The sequence below is a fragment of the Pseudophryne corroboree genome, chromosome 9, assembly GCF_028390025.1.
Source record: "Pseudophryne corroboree isolate aPseCor3 chromosome 9, aPseCor3.hap2, whole genome shotgun sequence".
Lineage (NCBI taxonomy): Eukaryota > Metazoa > Chordata > Amphibia > Anura > Myobatrachidae > Pseudophryne > Pseudophryne corroboree.
Window position 1 is genome coordinate 229,325,292 of NC_086452.1, and position 22,884 is coordinate 229,348,175.

General features: G+C 46.5%; 1 protein-coding gene and 2 pseudogenes across 1 annotated transcript in view; 1 reads left to right on the forward strand and 2 right to left on the reverse strand.

Moving 5' to 3' along the window:
• The window catches only part of AKNAD1 (AKNA domain containing 1), a 568,892-nt gene that overhangs the window by 378,941 nt on the left and 167,067 nt on the right, over positions 1–22,884 (forward strand). The window lies entirely within an intron of this gene.
• On the reverse strand, positions 13,206–13,324 carry LOC134964797 (5S ribosomal RNA; annotated as a pseudogene).
• LOC134962741 (5S ribosomal RNA) lies at positions 13,513–13,631 on the reverse strand (annotated as a pseudogene).

Here is a 22,884-nt window from a genome sequence, read left to right on the forward strand (position 1 = left end):
GGGACTAAGGGGAGAAGAAGCGAACCTACCTAAGTGGTGGTAGCTTGGGCTTCTTAGGCTACTGGACACCATTAGCTCCAGAGGGATCGAACACAGGACCCAACCTCGTCGTCCGTTCCCGGAGCCGCGCCGCCGTCCCCCTTACAGAGCCAGAAACAAGAAGGTGGTCCGGAAAATCGGCGGCTGAAGACTTCTGTCTTCTCCAAGGTAGCGCACAGCACTGCAGCTGTGCGCCATTGCTCCTCATGCACACCACACACTGCGGTCACTGATGGGTGCAGGGCGCTAGGGGGGGGGCGCCCTGAGCAGCAATAATAACACCTTGGCTGGCAAAACTAACACCATATATAGCCCCAGAGGCTATATAGGTGTATATTAACCCCTGCCAGAAACGATAAAATAGCGGGAGAAAGCCAGCCGAAAAAGGGGCGGAGCCAACTCCCTCAGCACACTGGCGCCATTATTCCCTCACAGCTTCGCTGGAAGGAAGCTCCCTGGCTCTCCCCTGCAGTCCTGCACTACAGAAAGGGTAAAAAAGAGAGGGGGGGCACAATTTAGGCGCAGTATATATATATTATAGGCAGCTATAGGTGAAACACTCTGTATAGTGATATCCCTGTGTTATATAGCGCCCTGGTGTGTGCTGGCATACTCTCCCTCTGTCTCCCCAAAGGGCTTTGTGGGGTCCTGTCCTCTGTAAGAGCATTCCCTGTGTGTCTGCTGTGTGTCGGTACTGCTGTGTCGACATGTATGATGAGGATAATGATGTGGAGGCGGAGCAAATGCCTGTGAATGTGATGTCACCCCCTGCGGGGTCGACACCAGTGTGGATGGACTTATGGAAGGAATTACGTGACAGTGTCAGCTCCTTACATAAAAGGTTTGACGACATAGGACAGCCGGCTACTCAGCTTGTGCCTGTCCAAGCGTCTCAAATGTCATCAGGGGCTATAAAACGCCCGCTACCTCAGATGACAGATACAGATGTCGACACGGATACCGACTCCAGTGTCGACGATGATGAGACGAGTGTACCCTCCAATAGATCCACCCGTTATATGATTGAGGCTATGAAAAATGTTTTACACATTTCTGATGATACCCCAGGTACCACAAAAAAAAGGGTATTATGTTTGGTGAGAAAAAACTACCAGTAGTTTTTCCTGCATCTGACGAATTAAATGAGGTGTGTGAGGAAGCGTGGACTTCCCCAGATAAGAAATTGATCATTTCTAAACGGTTAATGGCTGCGTACCCTTTCCCGCCAGAGGATAGGTCACGCTGGGAAACACCCCCTAGGGTAGATAAAGCATTGACACGCTTATCAAAGAAGGTGGCACTACCGTCTCCGGATACGGCCGCCCTAAAAGAACCTGCTGATAGAAAGCTGGAAAGTACCCTAAAAGCTATATACACACACACTGGCATTATATTGAGACCCGCTATTGCATCAGCTTGGATGTGCAGTGCTGCTGCTGCGTGGTCAGACTCCCTGTCGGAAAACATTGATACCATGGATAGGGACAATATTTTGCTAACGATTGACCATATAAAAGACTAAAATCTGCCTTGCCGGCAACTCCCTCTGCCAGGGAGGCAGTGTTGGTGGCTATTCAAAAACTGTATTCACAGAAAGTGATCGTCAAGGTACCCCTCCTTCAGCAAGGAAAGGGTTACTACTCCACAATGTTTGTGGTACCGAAACCGGACGGTTCGGTGAGACCCATCTTAAATTTAAAAACCTTGAACACTTATATCAAAAGGTTCAAGTTCAAGATGGAATCGCACAGGGCGGTTATTACGAGCCTGGAGGAGGGGGATTACATGGTATCCCTGGACATCAAGGATGCGTACCTGCATGTCCCCATTTACCCTCCGCACCAGGAGTACCTCAGATTTGTGGTACAGGACTGTCACTATCAGTTCCAGACGCTGCCGTTCGGGTTATCCACGGCACCGAGGGTCTTTACTAAGGTAATGGCCGAAATGATGATACTCCTTCGCAAGAAGGGAGTTTTAATTATCCCGTACTTGGACGATCTCCTGATAAAGGCGAGGTCCAAAGAACAGTTGATAGTGGGGGTGGCACTTTCTCAGGAAGTGCTACAACAGCACGGCTGGATTCTAAACATTCCAAAGTCACAGCTGGTCCCGACGACACGTCTTCTGTTCCTGGGAATGATTCTGGACACAGACCAGAAAAGAGTGTTTCTTCCACTGGAAAAAGCCGAGGAATTGTCATCTCTGGTCAGAGACATTCTAAAACCAGGAAAAGTGTCGGTACATCAATGCACACGAGTCCTGGAAAAAATGGTAGCTTCGTACGAAGCAATTCCATTCGGAAGGTTCCACGCAAGGACGTTCCAGTGGGACCTGTTGGACAAATGGTCCGGGTCCCATCTCCAGATGCAACAGCAGATAACCCTATCGGCCAGAACCAGGGTGTCGCTGCTGTGGTGGCTGCAGAGGGCTCATCTACTAGAGGGCCGCAGATTCGGAATACAGGACTGGGTCCTGGTGACCACGGATGCCAGCCTTCGGGGCTGGGGGGCAGTCACAAAGGGAAGAAATTTCCAAGGACTGTGGTCAAATCAGGAGATTTCTCTTCACATAAATATCCTGGAGCTAAGGGCCATTTACAATGCCCTAAGCCAGGCAAGACCCCTGCTTCAAAACTAGAGATGTGCACTTGAAATTTTTCGGGTTTTGTGTTTTGGTTTTGGGTTCGGTTCCGCGGCCGTGTTTTGGGTTCGACCGCGTTTTGGCAAAACCTCACCAAATTTTTTTTGTCGGATTCGGGTGTGTTTTGGATTCGGGTGTTTTTTTCAAAAAACACTAAAAAACAGCTTAAATCATAGAATTTGGGGGTCATTTTGATCCCAAAGTATTATTAACCTCAAAAACCATAATTTCCACTCATTTTCAGTCTATTCTGAATACCTCACACCTCACAATATTATTTTTAGTCCTAAAATTTGCACCGAGGTCGCTGGATGACTAAGCTAAGCGACCCTAGTGGCCGACACAAACACCGGGCCCATCTAGGAGTGGCACTGCAGTGTCACGCAGGATGGCCCTTCCAAAAAACACTCCCCAAACAGCACATGACGCAAAGAAAAAAAGAGGCGCAATGAGGTAGCTGTGTGAGTAAGATAAGCGACCCTAGTGGCCGACACAAACACCGGGCCCATCTAGGAGTGGCACTGCAGTGTCACGCAGGATGGCCCTTCCAAAAAACACTCCCCAAACAGCACATGACGCAAAGAAAAAAAGAGGCGCAATGAGGTAGCTGTGTGAGTAAGCTAAGCGACCCTAGTGGCCGACACAAACACCTGGCCCATCTAGGAGTGGCACTGCAGTGTCACGCAGGATGGCCCTTCCAAAAAACACTCCCCAAACAGCACATGACGCAAAGAAAAAAAGAGGCGCAATGAGGTAGCTGTGTGAGTAAGATAAGCGACCCTAGTGGCCGACACAAACACCGGGCCCATCTAGGAGTGGCACTGCAGTGTCACGCAGGATGGCCCTTCCAAAAAACACTCCCCAAACAGCACATGACGCAAAGAAAAAAAGAGGCGCAATGAGGTAGCTGTGTGAGTAAGATAAGCGACCCTAGTGGCCGACACAAACACCGGGCCCATCTAGGAGTGGCACTGCAGTGTCAAGCAGGATGGCCCTTCCAAAAAACACTCCCCAAACAGCACATGACGCAAAGAAAAAAAGAGGCGCAATGAGGTAGCTGTGTGAGTAAGATAAGCCACCCTAGTGGCCGACACAAACACCGGGCCCATCTAGGAGTGGCACTGCAGTGTCACGCAGGATGGCCCTTCCAAAAAACACTCCCCAAACAGCACATGACGCAAAGAAAAAAAGAGGCGCAATGAGGTAGCTGTGTGAGTAAGATAAGCGACCCTAGTGGCCGACACAAACACCGGGCCCATCTAGGAGTGGCACTGCAGTGTCACGCAGGATGGCCCTTCCAAAAAACACTCCCCAAACAGCACATGACGCAAAGAAAAATTAAAGAAAAAAGAGGTGCAAGATGGAATTGTCCTTGGGCCCTCCCACCCACCCTTATGTTGTATAAACAGGACATGCACACTTTAACCAACCCATCATTTCAGTGACAGGGTCTGCCACACGACTGTGACTGAAATGACGGGTTGGTTTGGACCCCCACCAAAAAAGAAGCAATTAATCTCTCCTTGCACAAACTGGCTCTACAGAGGCAAGATGTCCACCTCATCATCATCCTCCGATATATCACCGTGTACATCCCCCTCCTCACAGATTATCAATTCGTCCCCACTGGAATCCACCATCTCAGCTCCCTGTGTACTTTGTGGAGGCAATTGCTGCTGGTCAATGTCTCCACGGAGGAATTGATTATAATTCATTTTAATGAACATCATCTTCTCCACATTTTCTGGAAGTAACCTCGTACGCCGATTGCTGACAAGGTGAGCGGCGGCACTAAACACTCTTTCGGAGTACACACTTGTGGGAGGGCAACTTAGGTAGAATAAAGCCAGTTTGTGCAAGGGCCTCCAAATTGCCTCTTTTTCCTGCCAGTATAAGTACGGACTGTGTGACGTGCCTACTTGGATGCGGTCACTCATATAATCCTCCACCATTCTTTCAATGGGGAGAGAATCATATGCAGTGACAGTAGACGACATGTCCGTAATCGTTGACAGGTCCTTCAGTCCGGACCAGATGTCAGCATCAGCAGTCGCTCCAGACTGCCCTGCATCACCGCCAGCGGGTGGGCTCGGAATTCTGAGCCTTTTCCTCGCACCCCCAGTTGCGGGAGAATGTGAAGGAGGAGATGTTGACAGGTCGCGTTCCGCTTGACTTGACAATTTTCTCACCAGCAGGTCTTTGACCCCCAGCAGACTTGTGTCTGCCGGAAAGAGAGATCCAAGGTAGGTTTTAAATCTAGGATCGAGCACGGTGGCCAAAATGTAGTGCTCTGATTTCAACAGATTGACCACCCGTGAATCCTTGTTAAGCGAATTAAGAGCTCCATCCACAAGTCCCACATGCCTAGCGGAATCGCTCCGTGTTAGCTCCTCCTTCAATGTCTCCAGCTTCTTCTGCAAAAGCCTGATGAGGGGAATGACCTGACTCAGGCTGGCAGTGTCTGAACTGACTTCACGTGTGGCAAGTTCAAAGGGCAGCAGAACCTTGCACAACGTTGAAATCATTCTCCACTGCGCTTGAGACAGGTGCATTCCACCTCCTATATCGTGCTGAATTGTATAGGCTTGAATGGCCTTTTGCTGCTCCTCCAACCTCTGAAGCATATATAGGGTTGAATTCCACCTCGTTACCACTTCTTGCTTCAGATGATGGCAGGGCAGGTTCAGGCGTTTTTGGTGTTGCTCCAGTCTTCTGTACGTGGTGCCTGTACGCCGAAAGTGTCCCGCAATTCTTCTGGCCACCGACAGCATCTCTTGCACGCCCCTGTCGTTTTTAAAAAAATTCTGCACCACCAAATTTAAGGTATGTGCAAAACATGGGACGTGCTGGAATTTGCCCAGATTTAATGCACACACAATATTGCTGGCGTTGTCCGATGCCACAAATCCACAGGAGAGTCCAATTGGGGTAAGCCATTCCGCGATGATCTTCCTCAGTTGCCGTAAGAGGTTTTCAGCTGTGTGCGTATTCTGGAAACCGGTGATACAAAGCGTAGCCTGCCTAGGAAAGAGTTGGCGTTTGCGAGATGCTGCTACTGGTGCCGCCGCTGCTGTTCTTGCGGCGGGAGTCCATACATCTACCCAGTGGGCTGTCACAGTCATATAGTCCTGACCCTGCCCTGCTCCACTTGTCCACATGTCCGTGGTTAAGTGGACATTGGGTACAGCTGCATTTTTTAGGACACTGGTGACTCTTTTTCTGAGGTCTGTGTACATTTTCGGTATCGCCTGCCTAGAGAAATGGAACCTAGATGGTATTTGGTACCGGGGACACAGTACCTCCAACAAGTCTCTAGTTGGCTCTGCAGTAATGATGGATACCGGAACCACGTTTCTCACCACCCAGGATGCCAAGGCCTCAGTTATCCGCTTTGCAGCAGGATGACTGCTGTGATATTTCATCTTCCTCGCAAAGGACTGTTGGACAGTCAATTGCTTGGTGGAAGTAGTAAAAGTGGTCTTACGATTTCCCCTCTGGGATGACCATCGACTCCCAGCAGCAACAACAGCAGCGCCAGCAGCAGTAGGCGTTACACGCAAGGATGCATCGGAGGAATCCCAGGCAGGAGAGGAATCGTCAGAATTGCCAGTGACATGGCCTGCAGGACTATTGGCATTCCTGGGGAAGGAGGAAATTGACACTGAGGGAGTTGGTGGGGTGGTTTGCGTGAGCTTGGTTACAAGAGGAAGGGATTTACTGGTCAGTGGACTGCTTCCGCTGTCGCCCAAAGTTTTTGAACTTGTCACTGACTTATTATGAATGCGCTGCAGGTGACGTATAAGGGAGGATGTTCCGAGGTGGTTAACGTCCTTACCCCTACTTATTACAGCTTGACAAAGGCAACACACGGCTTGACAAATGTTGTCCGCATTTCTGTTGAAATACTTCCACACCGAAGAGCTGATTTTTTTGGTATTTTCACCAGGCATGTCAACGGCCATATTCCTCCCACGGACAACAGGTGTCTCCCCGGGTGCCTGACTTAAACAAACCACCTCACCATCAGAATCCTCCTTGTCAATTTCCTCCCCAGCGCCAGCAACACCCATATCCTCCTCATCCTGGTGTACTTCAACACTGACATCTTCAATCTGACTATCAGGAACTGGACTGCGGGTGCTCCTTCCAGCACTTGCAGGGGGCGTGCAAATGGTGGAAGGCGCATGCTCTTCACGTCCAGTGTTGGGAAGGTCAGGCATCGCAACCGACACAATTGGACTCTCCTTGTGGATTTGGGATTTCGAAGAACGCACAGTTCTTTGCGGTGCTTTTGCCAGCTTGAGTCTTTTCATTTTTCTAGCGAGAGGCTGAGTGCTTCCATCCTCATGTGAAGCTGAACCACTAGCCATGAACATAGGCCAGGGCCTCAGCCGTTCCTTGCCACTCCGTGTGGTAAATGGCATATTGGCAAGTTCACGCTTCTCCTCCGACAATTTTATTTTAGATTTTGGAGTCCTTTTTTTACTGATATTTGGTGTTTCGGATTTTACATGCTCTGTACTATGACATTGGGCATCGGCCTTGGCAGACGACGATGCTGGCATTTCATCGTCTCGGCCATGACTAGTGGCAGCAGCTTCAGCACGAGGTGGAAGTGGATCTTGATCTTTCCCTAATTTTGGAACCTCAACATTTTTGTTCTCCATATTTTAATAGGCACAACTAAAAGGCACCTCAGGTAAACAATGGAGATGGATGGATACTAGTATACTTATGGATGGACGAGCGACTGCCGACACAGAGGTAGCTACAGCCGTGGACTACCGTACTATGTCTGCTGCTAATATAGACTGGATGATAATGAGATGAAATCAATATATATATATATAATATCACTAGTACTGCAGCCGGACAGGTAGATATATTTATTATGTAATGACTGATGACGGACCTGCTGGACACTGTCAGCTCAGCAGCACCGCAGACTGCTACAGTAAGCTACTATAGTAGTATGTATAAAGAAGAAAGAAAAAAAAAAAACACGGGTAGGTGGTATACAATTATGGATGGATGAGCGACTGCCGACACAGAGGTAGCTACAGCCGTGGACTACCGTACTGTGTCTGCTGCTAATATAGACTGGATGATAATGAGATGAAATCAATATATATATATATAATATCACACTAGTACTGCAGCCGGACAGGTAGATATATTTATTATGTAATGACTGATGACGGACCTGCTGGACACTGTCAGCTCAGCAGCACCGCAGACTGCTACAGTAAGCTACTATAGTAGTATGTATAAAGAAGAAAGAAAAAAAAAAACCACGGGTAGGTGGTATACAATTATGGATGGACGAGCGACTGCCGACACAGAGGTAGCTACAGCCGTGGACTACCGTACTGTGTCTGCTGCTAATATAGACTGGATGATAATGAGATGAAATCAATATATATATATATATAATATCACACTAGTACTGCAGCCGGACAGGTAGATATATTTATTATGTAATGACTGATGACGGACCTGCTGGACACTGTCAGCTCAGCAGCACCGCAGACTGCTACAGTAAGCTACTATAGTAGTATGTATAAAGAAGAAAAAAAAAAAAAAAAACCACGGGTAGGTGGTATACAATTATGGATGGACGAGCGACTGCCGACACAGAGGTAGCTACAGCCGTGGACTACCGTACTGTGTCTGCTGCTAATATAGACTGGATGATAATGAGATGAAATCAATATATATATATATATATATAATATCACTAGTACTGCAGCCGGACAGGTATATATATTTATTATGTAATGACTGATGACGGACCTGCTGGACACTGTCAGCTCAGCAGCACCGCAGACTGCTACAGTAAGCTACTATAGTAGTATGTATAAAGAAGAAGAAAGAAAAAAAAAAAACGGGTAGGTGGTATACAATATTATATATATATATATTATATACAATTATATATATATATATATATATATATATATATATTAAACTGGTGGTGATTATTAAACTGGTGGTCAGGTCACTGGTCACACTATCAGCAACTTGCAAGTAGTACTCCTAAGCAGACAATCACAATATATATTATACTGGTGGTCAGTGTGGTCACAATGGCAGTGTGGCACTCTGGCAGCAAAAGTGTGCACTGTACGTTATATGTACTCCTGAGTCCTGCTCTCAGACTCTAACTGCTCCCCACTGTCAGTGTCTCCCCCACAAGTCAGATATACATTATACAGTCACACTATCTATCTATCTATCTATCTATCACTTCAGCAAGTAGTAGTACTCCTCCTAATGCTCCCCAAAATTACTACTGTGTCTCTCTCTACTCTAGTCTCACTCTCTTCTCTATAAACGGAGAGGACGCCAGCCACGTCCTCTCCCTATGAATCTCAATGCACGTGTGAAAATGGCGGCGACGCGCGGCTCCTTATATAGAATCCGAGTCTCGCGATAGAATCCGAGCCTCGCGAGAATCCGACAGCGGGATGATGACGTTCGGGCGCGCTCGGGTTAACCGAGCAAGGCGGGAAGATCCGAGTCGCTCGGACCCGTGTAAAAAAACCTGAAGTTCGGGCGGGTTCGGATTATGAGGAACCGAACCCGCTCATCTCTATTCAAAACCAGCCGGTACTGATCCAGTCAGACAACATCACGGCGGTCGCCCATGTAAACAGACAGGGCGGCACGAGAAGCAGGATGGCGATGGCAGAAGCCACAAGGATTCTCAGATGGGCAGAGAATCATGTGTTAGCACTGACGGCAGTGTTCATTCCGGGAGTGGACAACTGGGAAGCAGACTTCCTCAGCAGGCACGACCTCCACCCGGGAGAATGGGGACTTCATCCAGAAGTCTTCCAAATGCTGGTCAACCGGTGGGAAAAACCACAGGTAGACATGATGGCGTCCCGCCTCAACAAGAAGTTGAAAAGATATTGCGCCCGGTCAAGAGACCCTCAGACGATAGCGGTGGACGCTCTAGTGACACCATGGGTGTACCAGTCGGTTTATGTGTTTCCTCCTCTACCTCTCATACCCAAGGTACTGAGAATAATAAGAAGGCGAGGAGTGAAAACCATACTCGTGGTTCCGGATTGGCCAAGAAGAGCTTGGTACCCGGAACTTCAAGAGATGCTTACAGAGGACCCTTGGCCTCTGCCGCTCAGACAAGACCTGCTGCAGCAGGGACCCTGTCTGTTCCAAGACTTACCGCGGCTGCGTTTGACGGCATGGCGGTTGAACACCGGATCCTGAAGGAAAAGGGTATTCCGGAGGAAGTCATCCCTACCCTGATCAAAGCCAGGAAGGATGTCACCGCAAGACATTATCACCGCATTTGGCGGAAATATGTTGCTTGGTGTGAGGCCATGAAGGCCCCGACGGAGGAATTTCAACTGGGTCGATTCCTGCACTTCCTGCAAGCAGGGGTGACGTTGGGCCTCAAATTGGGGTCCATAAAGGTCCAGATTTCGGCTCTGTCGATTTTCTTCCAAAAAGAACTGGCTTCACTGCCCGAAGTTCAGACTTTTGTCAAAGGAGTACTGCATATTCAGCCTCCTTTTGTGCCCCCAGTGGCACCTTGGGATCTCAATGTGGTTTTGGCATTCCTGAAATCACATTGGTTCGAACCACTTAAGACTGTGGATTTAAAATATCTCACGTGGAAAGTGGTCATGCTGTTGGCCTTGGCGTCGGCCAGGCGGGTTTCAGAATTGGCGGCTTTGTCTTGTAAAAGCCCTTATCTGATTTTCCATATGGATAGGGCAGAATAGAGGACTCGTCCTCAGTTTCTCCCAAAGGTGGTCTCAGCTTTTCACTTGAACCAACCTATTGTGGTGCCTGCGGCTACTAGGGACTTGGAGGATTCCAAGTTGCTGGACGAAGTCAGGGCCCTAAAAATTTATATTTCCAGGACGGCTGGAGTCAGAAAGACTGACTCGCTGTTTATCCTGTATGCACCTACCAAGCTGGGTGCTCCTGCTTCTAAGCAGTTTATTGCGCGCTGGATTGTAGCACTATTCAGCTGGCGCATTCTGCGGTAGGCTTACCGCAGCCTAAATCTGTAAAAGCCCATTCCACACGGAAGGTGGGCTCATCTTGGGCGGCTGCCCAAGTGGTCTCGGCTTTACAACTTTGCAGAGCAGCTACTTGGTCGGGGGCAAACACGTTTGCAAAATTCTACAAATTTGATACCCTGGCTGAGGAGGACCTGGAATTCTCTCATTCGGTGCTGCAGAGTCATCCGCACTCTCCCGCCCGTTTGGGAGCTTTGGTATAATCCCCATGGTCCTTACGGAGTCCCCAGCATCCACTAGGACGTCAGAGAAAATAAGATTTTACTCACCGGTAAATCTATTTCTCGTAGTCCGTAGTGGATGCTGGGCGCCCATCCCAAGTGCGGATTGTCTGCAATACCTGTACATAGTTATTGTTACAAAAATCGGGTTTTGTTGTGAGCCATCTCTTCAGAGGCTCCATTTGTTATCATACTGTTAACCGGGGTTCCTATCACGTGTTATATGGTGTGATTGGTGTGGCTGGTATGAGTCTTACCCGGGATTCAAAAATCCTTCCTTATTGTGTCAGCTCTTCCGGGCACAGTTCCTAACTGAGGCTTGGAGGAGGGTCATAGGGGGAGGAGCCAGTGCACACCAGATAGTCCTAAATCTTTCTTAGATGTGCCCAGTCTCCTGCGGAGCCGTCTATTCCCCATGGTCCTTACGGAGTCCCCAGCATCCACTACGGACTACGAGAAATAGATTTACCGGTGAGTAAAATCTTATTATTGTACTCCCGGAAGTGACGTCAAACGGAAAGGCGGGAAATACTCCCCCTAATTACCTCATATCACCTTTATATCACTTTGATGTACAGGCATTTGCTATGTTTTTTAATAATTAAATCAGTGTTAAAACTGTATTACACTATCTCGGCTACCTTCTTCTCTTTTACTGGTGATCGTTGAGAACTATGAGGTTTTGGAGCTGATGGGAGAGACCCATCCAGTTCGTGAATCCCACTTATGATGGTACTTGCGTTTATCTAAGGGTGGTATTGAATTGGTGAATGTTTCCATCTGGAGGATCCTAATATACTACACTAGTAGGCGCTGTTTTCACCTTCCTTTTATATATATATATATATATATATATATATATATACATATATATATATATATATATATATATATATATATATATATATATATATATATATATGTGGACAAAGGATGAGGTGGTAAAGAGCGACCAACGGTGCCAAATGATACTTAAAGGCAGAATGGTATTAAAAAAGAGTATACAAATTTATTGCAATGAAACGCACTACACAAAAATGGTTGTAAAATCACACAAGCTCATATAAAGGATATATATATATGACCCAAAAAGTGCAAAGTTTAAAAGAATAAATTTTTTTAAAAATTAAAACAGAGCATAGTAACATAGAACTTAAAAACTTTTGGAGTATCACTTTAGTATATCGGATAAAAAAAATATACTAAAAAAAGTTTCTAAAAGCCATAAAAGAATATAAGGCATTCATAAAGATATAAAGGAGGAATCAAGAATAGCTTAAGTTATTGATGAGGTTAGACCAAAGAGAAGCATCCAACGCGTTTCGTCCTATCTGGACTTCATCAAGGGGTGATTTGAAACCAGAGACAGATCATACTTATATACCCAGATTAAAAGGAAGTGATGTACGCATCACTTCCTGTAATTAATTAACATAATTGTTCTGATAATGTCTAAAACCTGTATATTTACATAGCATGTGCTTTTAGATAGTGGTCAGAGCTTAGGAGAAGAGGAAACGAGTGAAAAAAGCTGAGGGAAATGTTTTAAAACATAAGAGACGCTCAGAGCCGCGGACTTCCGGTCCGGGCTCTGTGTGACGTCATATCCGCCCCACATCCGGTATCCGGCGTGTCCTAATGCGCTTGCGTTGGTCTTGTGCGGCGGAAGTTTGTGTCTTTGTTGATATCCTCTGGATCGGTTGCTTGGTTACACGGAGGGCATATTTACTGGAGAAAAGACATCTTAATCTTGCGGCAGCCATATTGTTGGAGCCTGGGAACATGGCGGACATTTTTATAGAAAACTGGGATGTCAAATTCCTGCGGCGGACATACTGACTGAGTTGATATAATCCATAAACTTGATCCTCTCCCAATCGGATATGAAACAAAGGAAGGATACAGGGAGGGATTAGTTCAGTAAATGGTTAAAAAATAGAGGTCACATTAGATTATATTAAAATTTATATAACAATTAGGGATGAGAGATGTACTGTTTACATTATGGAATTGTGCTCATAGAAAGACAAATATAACAGTTATAAGTGGGAAAGAAAAGAGAAACAGTAACATGCATATATATTATTGCATAAAAGGAGTAGGTATAAAACAAAGGGAGAGCCCCTAGGACCAAAGTCCGTGATTAGAGGTAAATTCCCCGGAGATGTATTAATACGAATATAGTAGTATTCATAGTATAAAAACATCGTGAAGGTCATTCAAAAGTTTTGTCCACAGTTTCACTATACATTTACAACACCCGGTCTTCCAAGTGGGTCTCCCATCCTTGTACTAGCCGAGCCCAGCCTTGCTTAGCTTCCAAGTTCGGACGGTATTGGGCGTCTCCAGACTGGTATGATTGTAATGGTCATGCGGAATCGTGGGGAAAGACCTTAGTATATATATCATGCTGGTGTTTAGAATTAATTACTTTAAAAAAGTGCAATTATATTAAAGCAAGGATCAGAAAGAGGTAGATGTCAGGGTAAAAGCAGAAAGGCACCAAAACGGAATGTCCCTGTAATTCAAGTTATGCCTTCTTTTTTATGCCATCTTTTTTACAGCACCTGATCTCCCCTGGAGGTCACCCATCCAGGTACTGGCCAGGCCCAGCACTGCTTCGCTTCCAAGATCAGCCGGAATTGGGCATGTCCAGTGCGGTATGGCTGTAATGATGAAGCAGAGGGTCACCGTAGACCCAAGGCATAAGAGGGGAAGAGCTGAACAAGGGGGGGGGGAGAGGGGGGAGGGGAAGAGGATAAATGGAGATGAAGGAGGATCGAAGATGTACGTATAGGAGGGATGGCTTACATTACAAGAAGGGTGCTATCTCGTATCCTTCATTGAAGCCATCCGGGTGGAGAGTATTCAATTCATAGATCCAAAACATTTCTCTCCTAGAGAGGAGGTTGGAGAGGTCTCCTCCTCTTTCTCCCAGCGATACCAGTTCGATACCTTTATATGTCAATGTCTCCGGATCTGAATTGTGGCATTGATGAAAATGTCTGGATACTGCATGTGTGAGAACCTTATTCTTTATATTCCTAATGTGTTCTTGAATGCGAAGTTTCAGGATTCTTTTGGTTTTACCAATATACTTCAGGCCACATGGACATTCCAACAGATAGATAACCGATGGTGTATTGCAATTTATGAACTGTTTTATCCGGTATTCCTTCTTGGTGTTGGTATTGCTAAAAGATTTTCTGTTGTGATGAAGGTACTTGCAAATGTTGCATTTTCCACACTTAAAACTGCCCACACATTTCGGCATGGGGTTTCTAGTTTCAGGATTTTTTAGCATGCTGGGTGCCACCAGGTCCTTCAGGCTTTGTGACTTTCGGAAGACGAGTGTTGGTTCTTCGGTAAGGTAATTCTTTAAAATTGGATCCATTAGAAGGATATGCCAGTGCTTCCTGAGTGTTTGTTTGATAAATTTCTCATGCCTGCTGTATGTCGTGATGAACTTCACATTGTCTTCCCTATTTTCTTTCTTTCTATTCAGAGGTGGAAAATAAACGTCACTCAGGAGGCGTCAAACAATAAGCAATACAGCTGGTATATGAATGCAACGTTTCGGAGCGTCCACTCTTTTGTCAAGAAACTCCCAGGTTACAAACAATAACGAAAAACACGTTACACGTACCCCCTGAAATACCCCATTACATCACTCCGCGCCGCCCTCCACTTTCCAGCCTTCACGGAGTACGGAAATGCGTCATGTTACACACTTTCGGGCGTAAATCGTGGCACAGATCTGCGGCTTACACCAGGAAGTGTGTCACATGAAGCAGCTGTATTGCTTATTGTCTGCCGCCTCCTGAGTGCCATTTATTTTCCATCATTGGATTAGTGTACACCTAAGAATTCAGGCCTTGGGGGTTGGATGCACATGAGAAACTGTGTGCCGGCCGTCTTGGATTGATATATATATATATATATACACACACACACACACACACACACACACACACACACACACACACACACACACACACACACACACACACAGTGTATATATACAGTATATATATATATATATATATATATATATATATATACACATGCATAACACACACATTATACATACACACATATATACATACACACACACACACACACACACACACACACACACACACACACAAGGACACACACAAACATACGTACACACAAGCTTCATATACAGTATACATACTGTATATGTTATACATACCATCAGGGACTGGGAGGCGGGAGCAAACCGACGGCACTGTGTGAGGACGGAGGAAGCTGCTGTGGCTGAGCATGCACAGCCAGCAGCTCCCCTTAGACATTTTCTATGCAGAGAGCTCTAGAGCTCTCTGCTACTGCAGCAGGTCTGTGGTCGCGGTCGCGATCGCGGCTTTTACTGAGACGGAGACACTGCAGTCTCCGTCTCAAAAATAAAAAAATAGTCTCGACAGGGGGGGTTTCCAGGTACTCGGAACCCCCCCCCCCCTGTGTGCGCCAGTGGCATTAGGTACCATAACCTCCCGCCCCTACCCCCTACCCCTCCCTGTCCGCAGCCAAACCTTAACCTCCCCTATTGGTGCCTAACCCTAACCTCACCCCGGTGGTGCCTAAACCTAACCCCCCCTTTCCTGCAGCCTAAACCTAACCATCCCCTTTAGTGACTAACCCTAACACTCCCCCGGTGGTGCTTAACCCTATCCCCCCCCCCCCCCTCTGCAGCCTAACCCTAGCCTCCCCCTCCCTGTTACCTAACCCCCCCCTGGAGTGTGCCAGGTGCCGGGATCCCCACAGCTGGGATCCTGAACATTTACCATCCAAAATACTTATGGTCCCAAGCGAGAAGGAAGGAAGAAGCATATGATGTGGGAGATGAGAAGGGCGCAGGGCTGGTTCCACAGAAGGGATGAGAGTGGTTGTATGTACTAGGGGCATGTGGGCTGTACAGTAACTGTGGAAAGTGAAGTGGTAATGTATATTGTGGAAAAGGGAGGTGTATTTTGTACAGCGAGCTTTGGAGATGAATTCAAGGTTTGGTCACACTTGATTTTTAAAAAAATCTTTTTTCATTTTTTAAGATTCTCATCAGAGCTTGAAAAATGCATTAAAAACTAAGTGAATCCTGTTAAATGTGGCTGTTATGTCCTTTCTATGCTTTGCTTTCAACTGACTGAATGGGACAGATAAAAATGCATCTTGCTAAATTGGAAATAGGGCAGCACAACATACTGTCAGTGCAGAGGGTCAGTGCAGTGCCATGAAACAGGATAAATATAGAGGTACAGTAGGCATTCCTACCTGAGTTGGGCCAAGGATACTGCTCGTTGTCGTAATTGTGCTTGGAATGGATGGCATTATTAATGCATGAACAATCCATGAGAGATGGGTTACTGCCTCCTGTAGTAGTTTTGAGAATGACAGTCTTGGAAAAATGACAAGTGGAAAAAAGGTGGACTGCAGACGTTAATGGCACAAAGGCTTCACAGTTGTGAATGTGGTCTGCACCACGAGTCTCAGATTCTGGGCTGCTCTCTGCTACACCTGTAAGAATCGAGACTTGCACATGCGCACTAGCCCAGGCTTCTAGGACAGCACATTACAAGCTGGTTGAGGAGCTTGCGCATGTGCGTCACTCCCCACCCCCCTTGGCTCCCACAGCTTCTAGGGACTGCATTGGTTGCAGTCCTAAAGGGCCCCATACACTACAGCGACATGTCAGAGGCTAAAGTTGGATGCGATTTCCCTTGAACCGCCCGGCAAGCGGTACATTGTATGCGGTCCTCTTGCATACGATGTATCGCATGCGATCCCAGCCATGCCTGCGGGATCCGACATATCACGAGTGCAGCACTAACGACCTAGGGGCTCCGAGCCGATGCTCACGGGACCGCACATCGGATCGGATGTAAAACACATCCGATTTGCCACTTTTCATCTGATTTATCGGCCCGAAAGGTCGAAATCGGATGAAATTGGGCATTATCGTTCTAGTGTATGGGGCCCTTTAGAAGCATGAAACCTGCCAGAGAGGAAGAAGAGTGGCTTACCATGAGCCGATCACAGTACGGACTGCCTGTCCAGCATGTGATTACTTAGATAATGTATCCAATGGGAAGCCACTGCTATTACTGGGGTCTCACTAGTGGTGGATTACTGAAGAGGGGACATTAGCCCTGCAGCTCCTAGGTACAGTCTGCTACTAGGAGGGCAGAAGCAGCCCCTGAGGTAAGATGTTTAAAAGAAAATAAATGGAAGACAACCCAGAGTAATAAAAGTAAAACACAGATGAACTGATGCCAAATCCACATTGACCAAATCCTCAGATATATTCAGTGAGAATCAATAACAGTAACTGTGAACTTTTACACTTGTCATAAACCATTTAGGGGCCCATTTATTATACACTATTTCCAGTTATAGTATGTCCCCGAAAACACCAGTTTTCAAGGGCTAGCTGCAAATATTATATATCTTCCAATGTAAGGAGGGATCGCTGCAGGTATCTGAGATCATTCCTCCATCCATTTCTGCCTGCAGCCGCCTCTGCCATAGATTTCTATGGGGGATGTGATGCTGCCCGATGTATCAACATCGGGAATGCAAAGACCATCCTAATTCCACAGGAACCCTCTGTCCGGTATGTATCCTGTGCATGGCGGTCTCACATTACAGTATTACACACTGCGATCCGGATGCGATATTAGCACCCAGGATTGGATTGCGTATGTGATCATTGGTAAATGGGCCCCTTTACCTCTTTGTTTTTAATAATGAAACGTTTGTATACAGGGGTGGCCAACCAGTCAGAGACAAAGAGCCAAGAAATCTTGTTAGGTATAACAAAGAGCCGACTTCGAGCCGAAGACGCACTTAAAAAAATGGGGTGTGACCATGTGCCTGCTAGGCCACGCCCATGGTATAAAATACATTGAAAAAGCCAGATCCAACATAAAATACAATGAAAAAGCCACTTCTACATCAAATACTTGATAAGCCTGATACGCATAATATATATTGAAAAAGTCAGATTCACATAATACACTTCAGTTCCCCCATGTGTCACTCCAGCCAGCAGCCTCTTGTGTCACTCCAGACAGCTCCCCCATGTTTTTTTGGCTTCCTCAGTTCTCAGTCTACGTAGTGATGCTGCATGTCTGGCTGGAGTGCAGTGGTTTACAGGTCTCTTGTGGTCACGTGACTGAGTGTTGGGAGCCACATTTGAATAAAGAAAGAGCTGCATGTGGTTCAAGAGCCACGCGTTGGCCACCACTGTTTGTATACTTAGCCCAATGTGGGTAATTTTTATACAGGTTGAGTATTACATATCCAAATATTCCGAAATACGGAATATTCCGAAATACGGACTTTTTTGAGTGAGCGTGAGATAGTGAAACCTTTGTTTTCTGATGGCTCAATGTACACAAACTTTGTTTAATACACAAAGTTATTAAAAATATTATATTAAATGACCTTCAGGCTGTGTGTATAAGTTGTATATGAAACATAAATGAATTGTGTGAATGTAGACACACTTTGTTTAATGCACAAAGTTATAAAAAATATTGGCTAAAATTACCTTCAGGCTGTGTGTATAAGGTGTATATGTAACATAAACGCATTCTGTGCTTAGATTTAGGTCCCATCACCATGAATGATATCTCATTATGGTATGCAATTATTCCAAAATACGGAAAAATCCCATATCCAAAATACCTCTGGTCCCAAGCATTTTGGATAAGGGAGACTCAACCTGTACCATGAACTGTGACAAATTATTGGACTATCCCAAAACTTTAAATAGCTCTCCTGATATGGAAGAGTAAAGGGTTAGTTTAGTCACAGTATCCTTGTCATAGACGTGTTTTATTACAATATTACAGTATGTGACATTATGTCAGTGTCATCATTGTGGATGTCAACATGTCATCTGATGACATTCTGTACATGTCAAAAAACTTTTCTCATAGGTCCTAGAGGATGCTGGGTTCCACTTTAGTACCATGAGGGTATAGACGGTTCCGCAGGAGCCATGGGCACTTTAAGACCTTTACAGAGTGTGAACTGGCTCCTCCCTCTATGCCCCTCCTCCAGACCTCCGTTTAGAAAATGTGCCCAGGCAGACTGGTCGCACTCTAGTGGAGCTCTACAGAGTTCTACTAAAAGACTTTTGTTAGGTTTTTTTATTTTACAGGGAGACTGCTGGCAACAGTCTCCCTGCTTCGTGGGACTTAGGGGGAAGAAGTAGGAACCAACTTCCTATATAGTTTCATGGCTCTGCTTCTGCTGACAGGACACCATTAGCTCCTGAAGGGTACTGAACACTAGCTGCGGCTATGCGCTCACTCCCACAGCACGCCGTCACCCCCCTAACAGAGCCAGAAGTCCGAAGACTGGTGGGTAGTATTACCGGAGATCTGCAGAGAGGGGCCTCCGGTCATCGTGATGGCTTAAGGTACCGCGCAGCGAGCGGGAATGCTGTGTGAGCATGCTATCCATAACACAGAGCGCGGCAGGGCGCAGGGCGCCGGGGGGGGGGGGGGGCGCCCTGGGCAGCATGAACCCTACTCTCACTGGCAAGAGGTAGCATACTATGTTTTACAAGGTCCTACACCCCTGCCAGTATAAAGAAATCAGTTGTATTGCCTGAGGGGAAACAGGCCATTTATAGGGGGTGGAGCTTCTTCCTCAGACAGCCAGCACACTTCTCAGCGTCATTTTCGCCCAGCAGCAACAGGGCAAGACACGCTGATCCTCCTCTCCACTTCTGACTAAGTATCAGGGTGCAAAAAAGGGGGGGGTAGTGTAATATTTTAGGTGCTAAGACCTATTATTGGCATTATAAGCGCTTGAAAGTCTCTGTGTACAAAAGACGCAACACAGGGATTTTTTCTTTTGGCGCTGAGTTGTGGACTGGCAATTCCTTTTCTGTGTCCCTCTGACAGATTTTATTGTGGGTCTGTCTCCAGTAGCCCCGGAGTGTCTGTGGTGTGATTGTGCACGTGTGTGACATGTCTGAGGCAGGGAGCTCTTCCCCTGAGGGAGCCATTTTAGGGACGCAGAGTGGTAATGTGGTGGCGCTGCCGTCGCTCCACGAGCCTGAATGGGTGAAAGAATTACGTGATAGTGTGAATCATATTAGTAAGAGATTGGATAAGTCTGAGTCTCATGCAGAAAACTGGAGAAAATCCGTGGAAGACGTGATTTTTAATAGTTCTGCCTTTTCATCCACAGGGGACCCCTCTGATTCACAAAAAAGGTCATTTGCACAAGTAGTACAAACTGATAACGACACGTACTCTGATTCCTGTGTCGACACTAGTGATTCCAAGGGAATAGATCCAAAGTTAGCCAAAAACATTCAATACATGATTGTTGCTATAAAGGAGGTATTAGAAGTTATGGAGCCCCCTCCTTTACCACAGGAGAAGGCTTACTTTAATAAAGAGAAGAAAACTAATGTAACTTTCCCTCCATCTCATAAACTGAACAGTCTCTTTGAGGGAGTCTGGTCAATCCCTGAAAAGAAATTTCAGATTCCCAAAATAATTCAGGCAGCTTACCCTTTTCCTGCAGAGGACAGGAAAAGGTGGGAATCACCCCCCATTTTAGACAGTGCCCTGTCACGGTTAACAAAAAAGGTGATTCTCCCTGCGCCTGGGACCGCAAGTTAGAGACTACGTTGAAATCTATTTATGTGACCAATGGGATGCTACTCAGGTCTACCATTGCCTGTGCGTGGGTGAGTAGTGCTATTGAAAAGTGGTCAGAAAACTTGTCATCAGACATTGACACGATAGATAGAGACAAGATACTCCTAACGTTAGGTCATATCAAAGACGCTGCTGCGTACATGCTGGAAGCCATGAAAGATATTGGTCTCTTGGGATCAAGGGCCGCTACCATGGCAATTTCAGCACGTAGAGCGTTGTGGATTCGCCAATGGAATGCAGACGCAGATTCCAAAAGGAATATGGAGGCTCTCCCGTATAAAGGCAAGGCCTTGTTTGGAGATGGGCTGGATGCCTTAGTTTCTGCGGCTACAACATTTTTGACTAAAGCTCCTGCGCCGGCGAAAAAGACACATCACTCTCAGATGAAGTCCTTTCGGCCCAATAAATACAAAAAGGGTAAAGGTTCCCCTTTCTTTGCGAGTAAAGGAAGGGGAAAAGGTAAAAGGTCCACAGCACCTCCAGGATCACAGGAGTAGAAATCAACCTCTGCTTCTGCCAAATCTTCAGCATGACGCTGGGGCTCCATTGCGGGAGTCCGCTTAGGTGGGGGCACGTCTGAAACTCTTCATTCAGATTTGGGTTCAATCTGGCCTGGACCCGTGGGTCTTACAAATAGTGTCCCACGGGTACAAGCTGGAGTTTCAAGACGTTCTCCCATGCCGATCCTTACCAGCTTCTGTCCCAGACAGGGAAGTGGTATCAGCAGCAATACAAAAATTGTGTCAAGATCAAGTGATTGTCCTGGTTCCCTTGTCGCAACAAGGAGAATGGTTTTATTCAAGCCTTTTCATAGTTCCGAAGCCGGATGGCTCGGTCAGATCGATTTTAAATCTGAAAACACTGAATCTCTACCTGCAAAGGTTCAAATTCAAGATGGAATCTCTGAGGGCAGTGATTTCCAGTCTGGAGGAAAAAGACTTCATGGTGTCAGTGGACATAAAAGATGCCTACTTACATGTTCCTATCTATCCTCCACATCAAGCTTATCTGAGATTCGCAGTGCAGGATTGTCATTATCAATTTCAGACGTTGCCATTCAGGCTATCCACGGCACCGAGGGCGTTTACCAAGGTGATGGCGGAGATGATGGTACTCCTTCGACAGCAAGGAGTCAATATAATTCCTTACCTGTACGATCTCCTGATAAAAGCAAGGTCCAGGGAAAGGTTGGTGCAGAGCATTGCACTCTCCCTGACAGTACTTCAACAGCACGGTTGTATCATAAATTTTCCGAAGTCACAGTTGGAACCGACGGCAAGATTATCTTTTCTTGGGATGATACTGGACACAGAAGTACAGAGGGTATTTCTTCCAGTGGAAAAGGCTCTGGAAATCCAGAGAATGGTCAAACAAATTCTGAAACCAACAAAAGTGTTGATTCATCAATGCATTCGGTTGTTGGGGAAGATGGTAGCGGCCTACGAGGCCCTACAGTTTGGCCGATTTCATGCCAGAGTATTCCAGTGGGACCTGTTGGACAAGTGGTCTGGATCCCATCTACACATGCATCAGAGAATAATCCTGTCATCCAAAGCCAGAATTTCGCTCCTGTGGTGGCTACACAGTTCTCACCTCCTAGAGGGACGCAGGTTCGGGATTCAGGACTGGGTCTTAGTGACCACGGATGCAAGTCTCCGAGGCTGGGGATCAGTCACACAGGGGGAAAGCTTCCAAGGAAGATGGTCAAGAAACCTGTCTTCACATAAACGTTCTGGAGTTGAGAGCCATTTACAACGGCCTTCTACAAGCGGTGCATCTTTTTCAAGATCAACCGATTCAGATCCAGTCAAACAATGTAACAGCAGTGGCGTACATAAACCGTCAAGGCAGAACGAAAAGCAGAGCGGCAATGGCAGAGGTAACAAAGATCCTCCTCTGGGCAGAAAGACATGCAAGAGCTCTGTCGGCAATTTTCATTCCGGGAGTGGACAACTGGAAAGCAGACTTCCTCAGCAGACATTTCCACCCAGGAGAATGGGGCCTCCACCAAGAAGTCTTCGCAGAGGTGACAGGTCATTGGGGTGTTCCTCAAGTAGACATGATTGCATCTCGTCTCAACAAGAAGCTTCAGAGATATTGTTCCAGGTCGAGAGACCCACAAGCAATAGCAGTGGATGCACTAGTGACCCAGTGGGTATTTCGGTCGGTGTACGTGTTCCCTCCACTTCCACTAATTCCAAAAGATCGTAAGAAGAACAGGGGTTC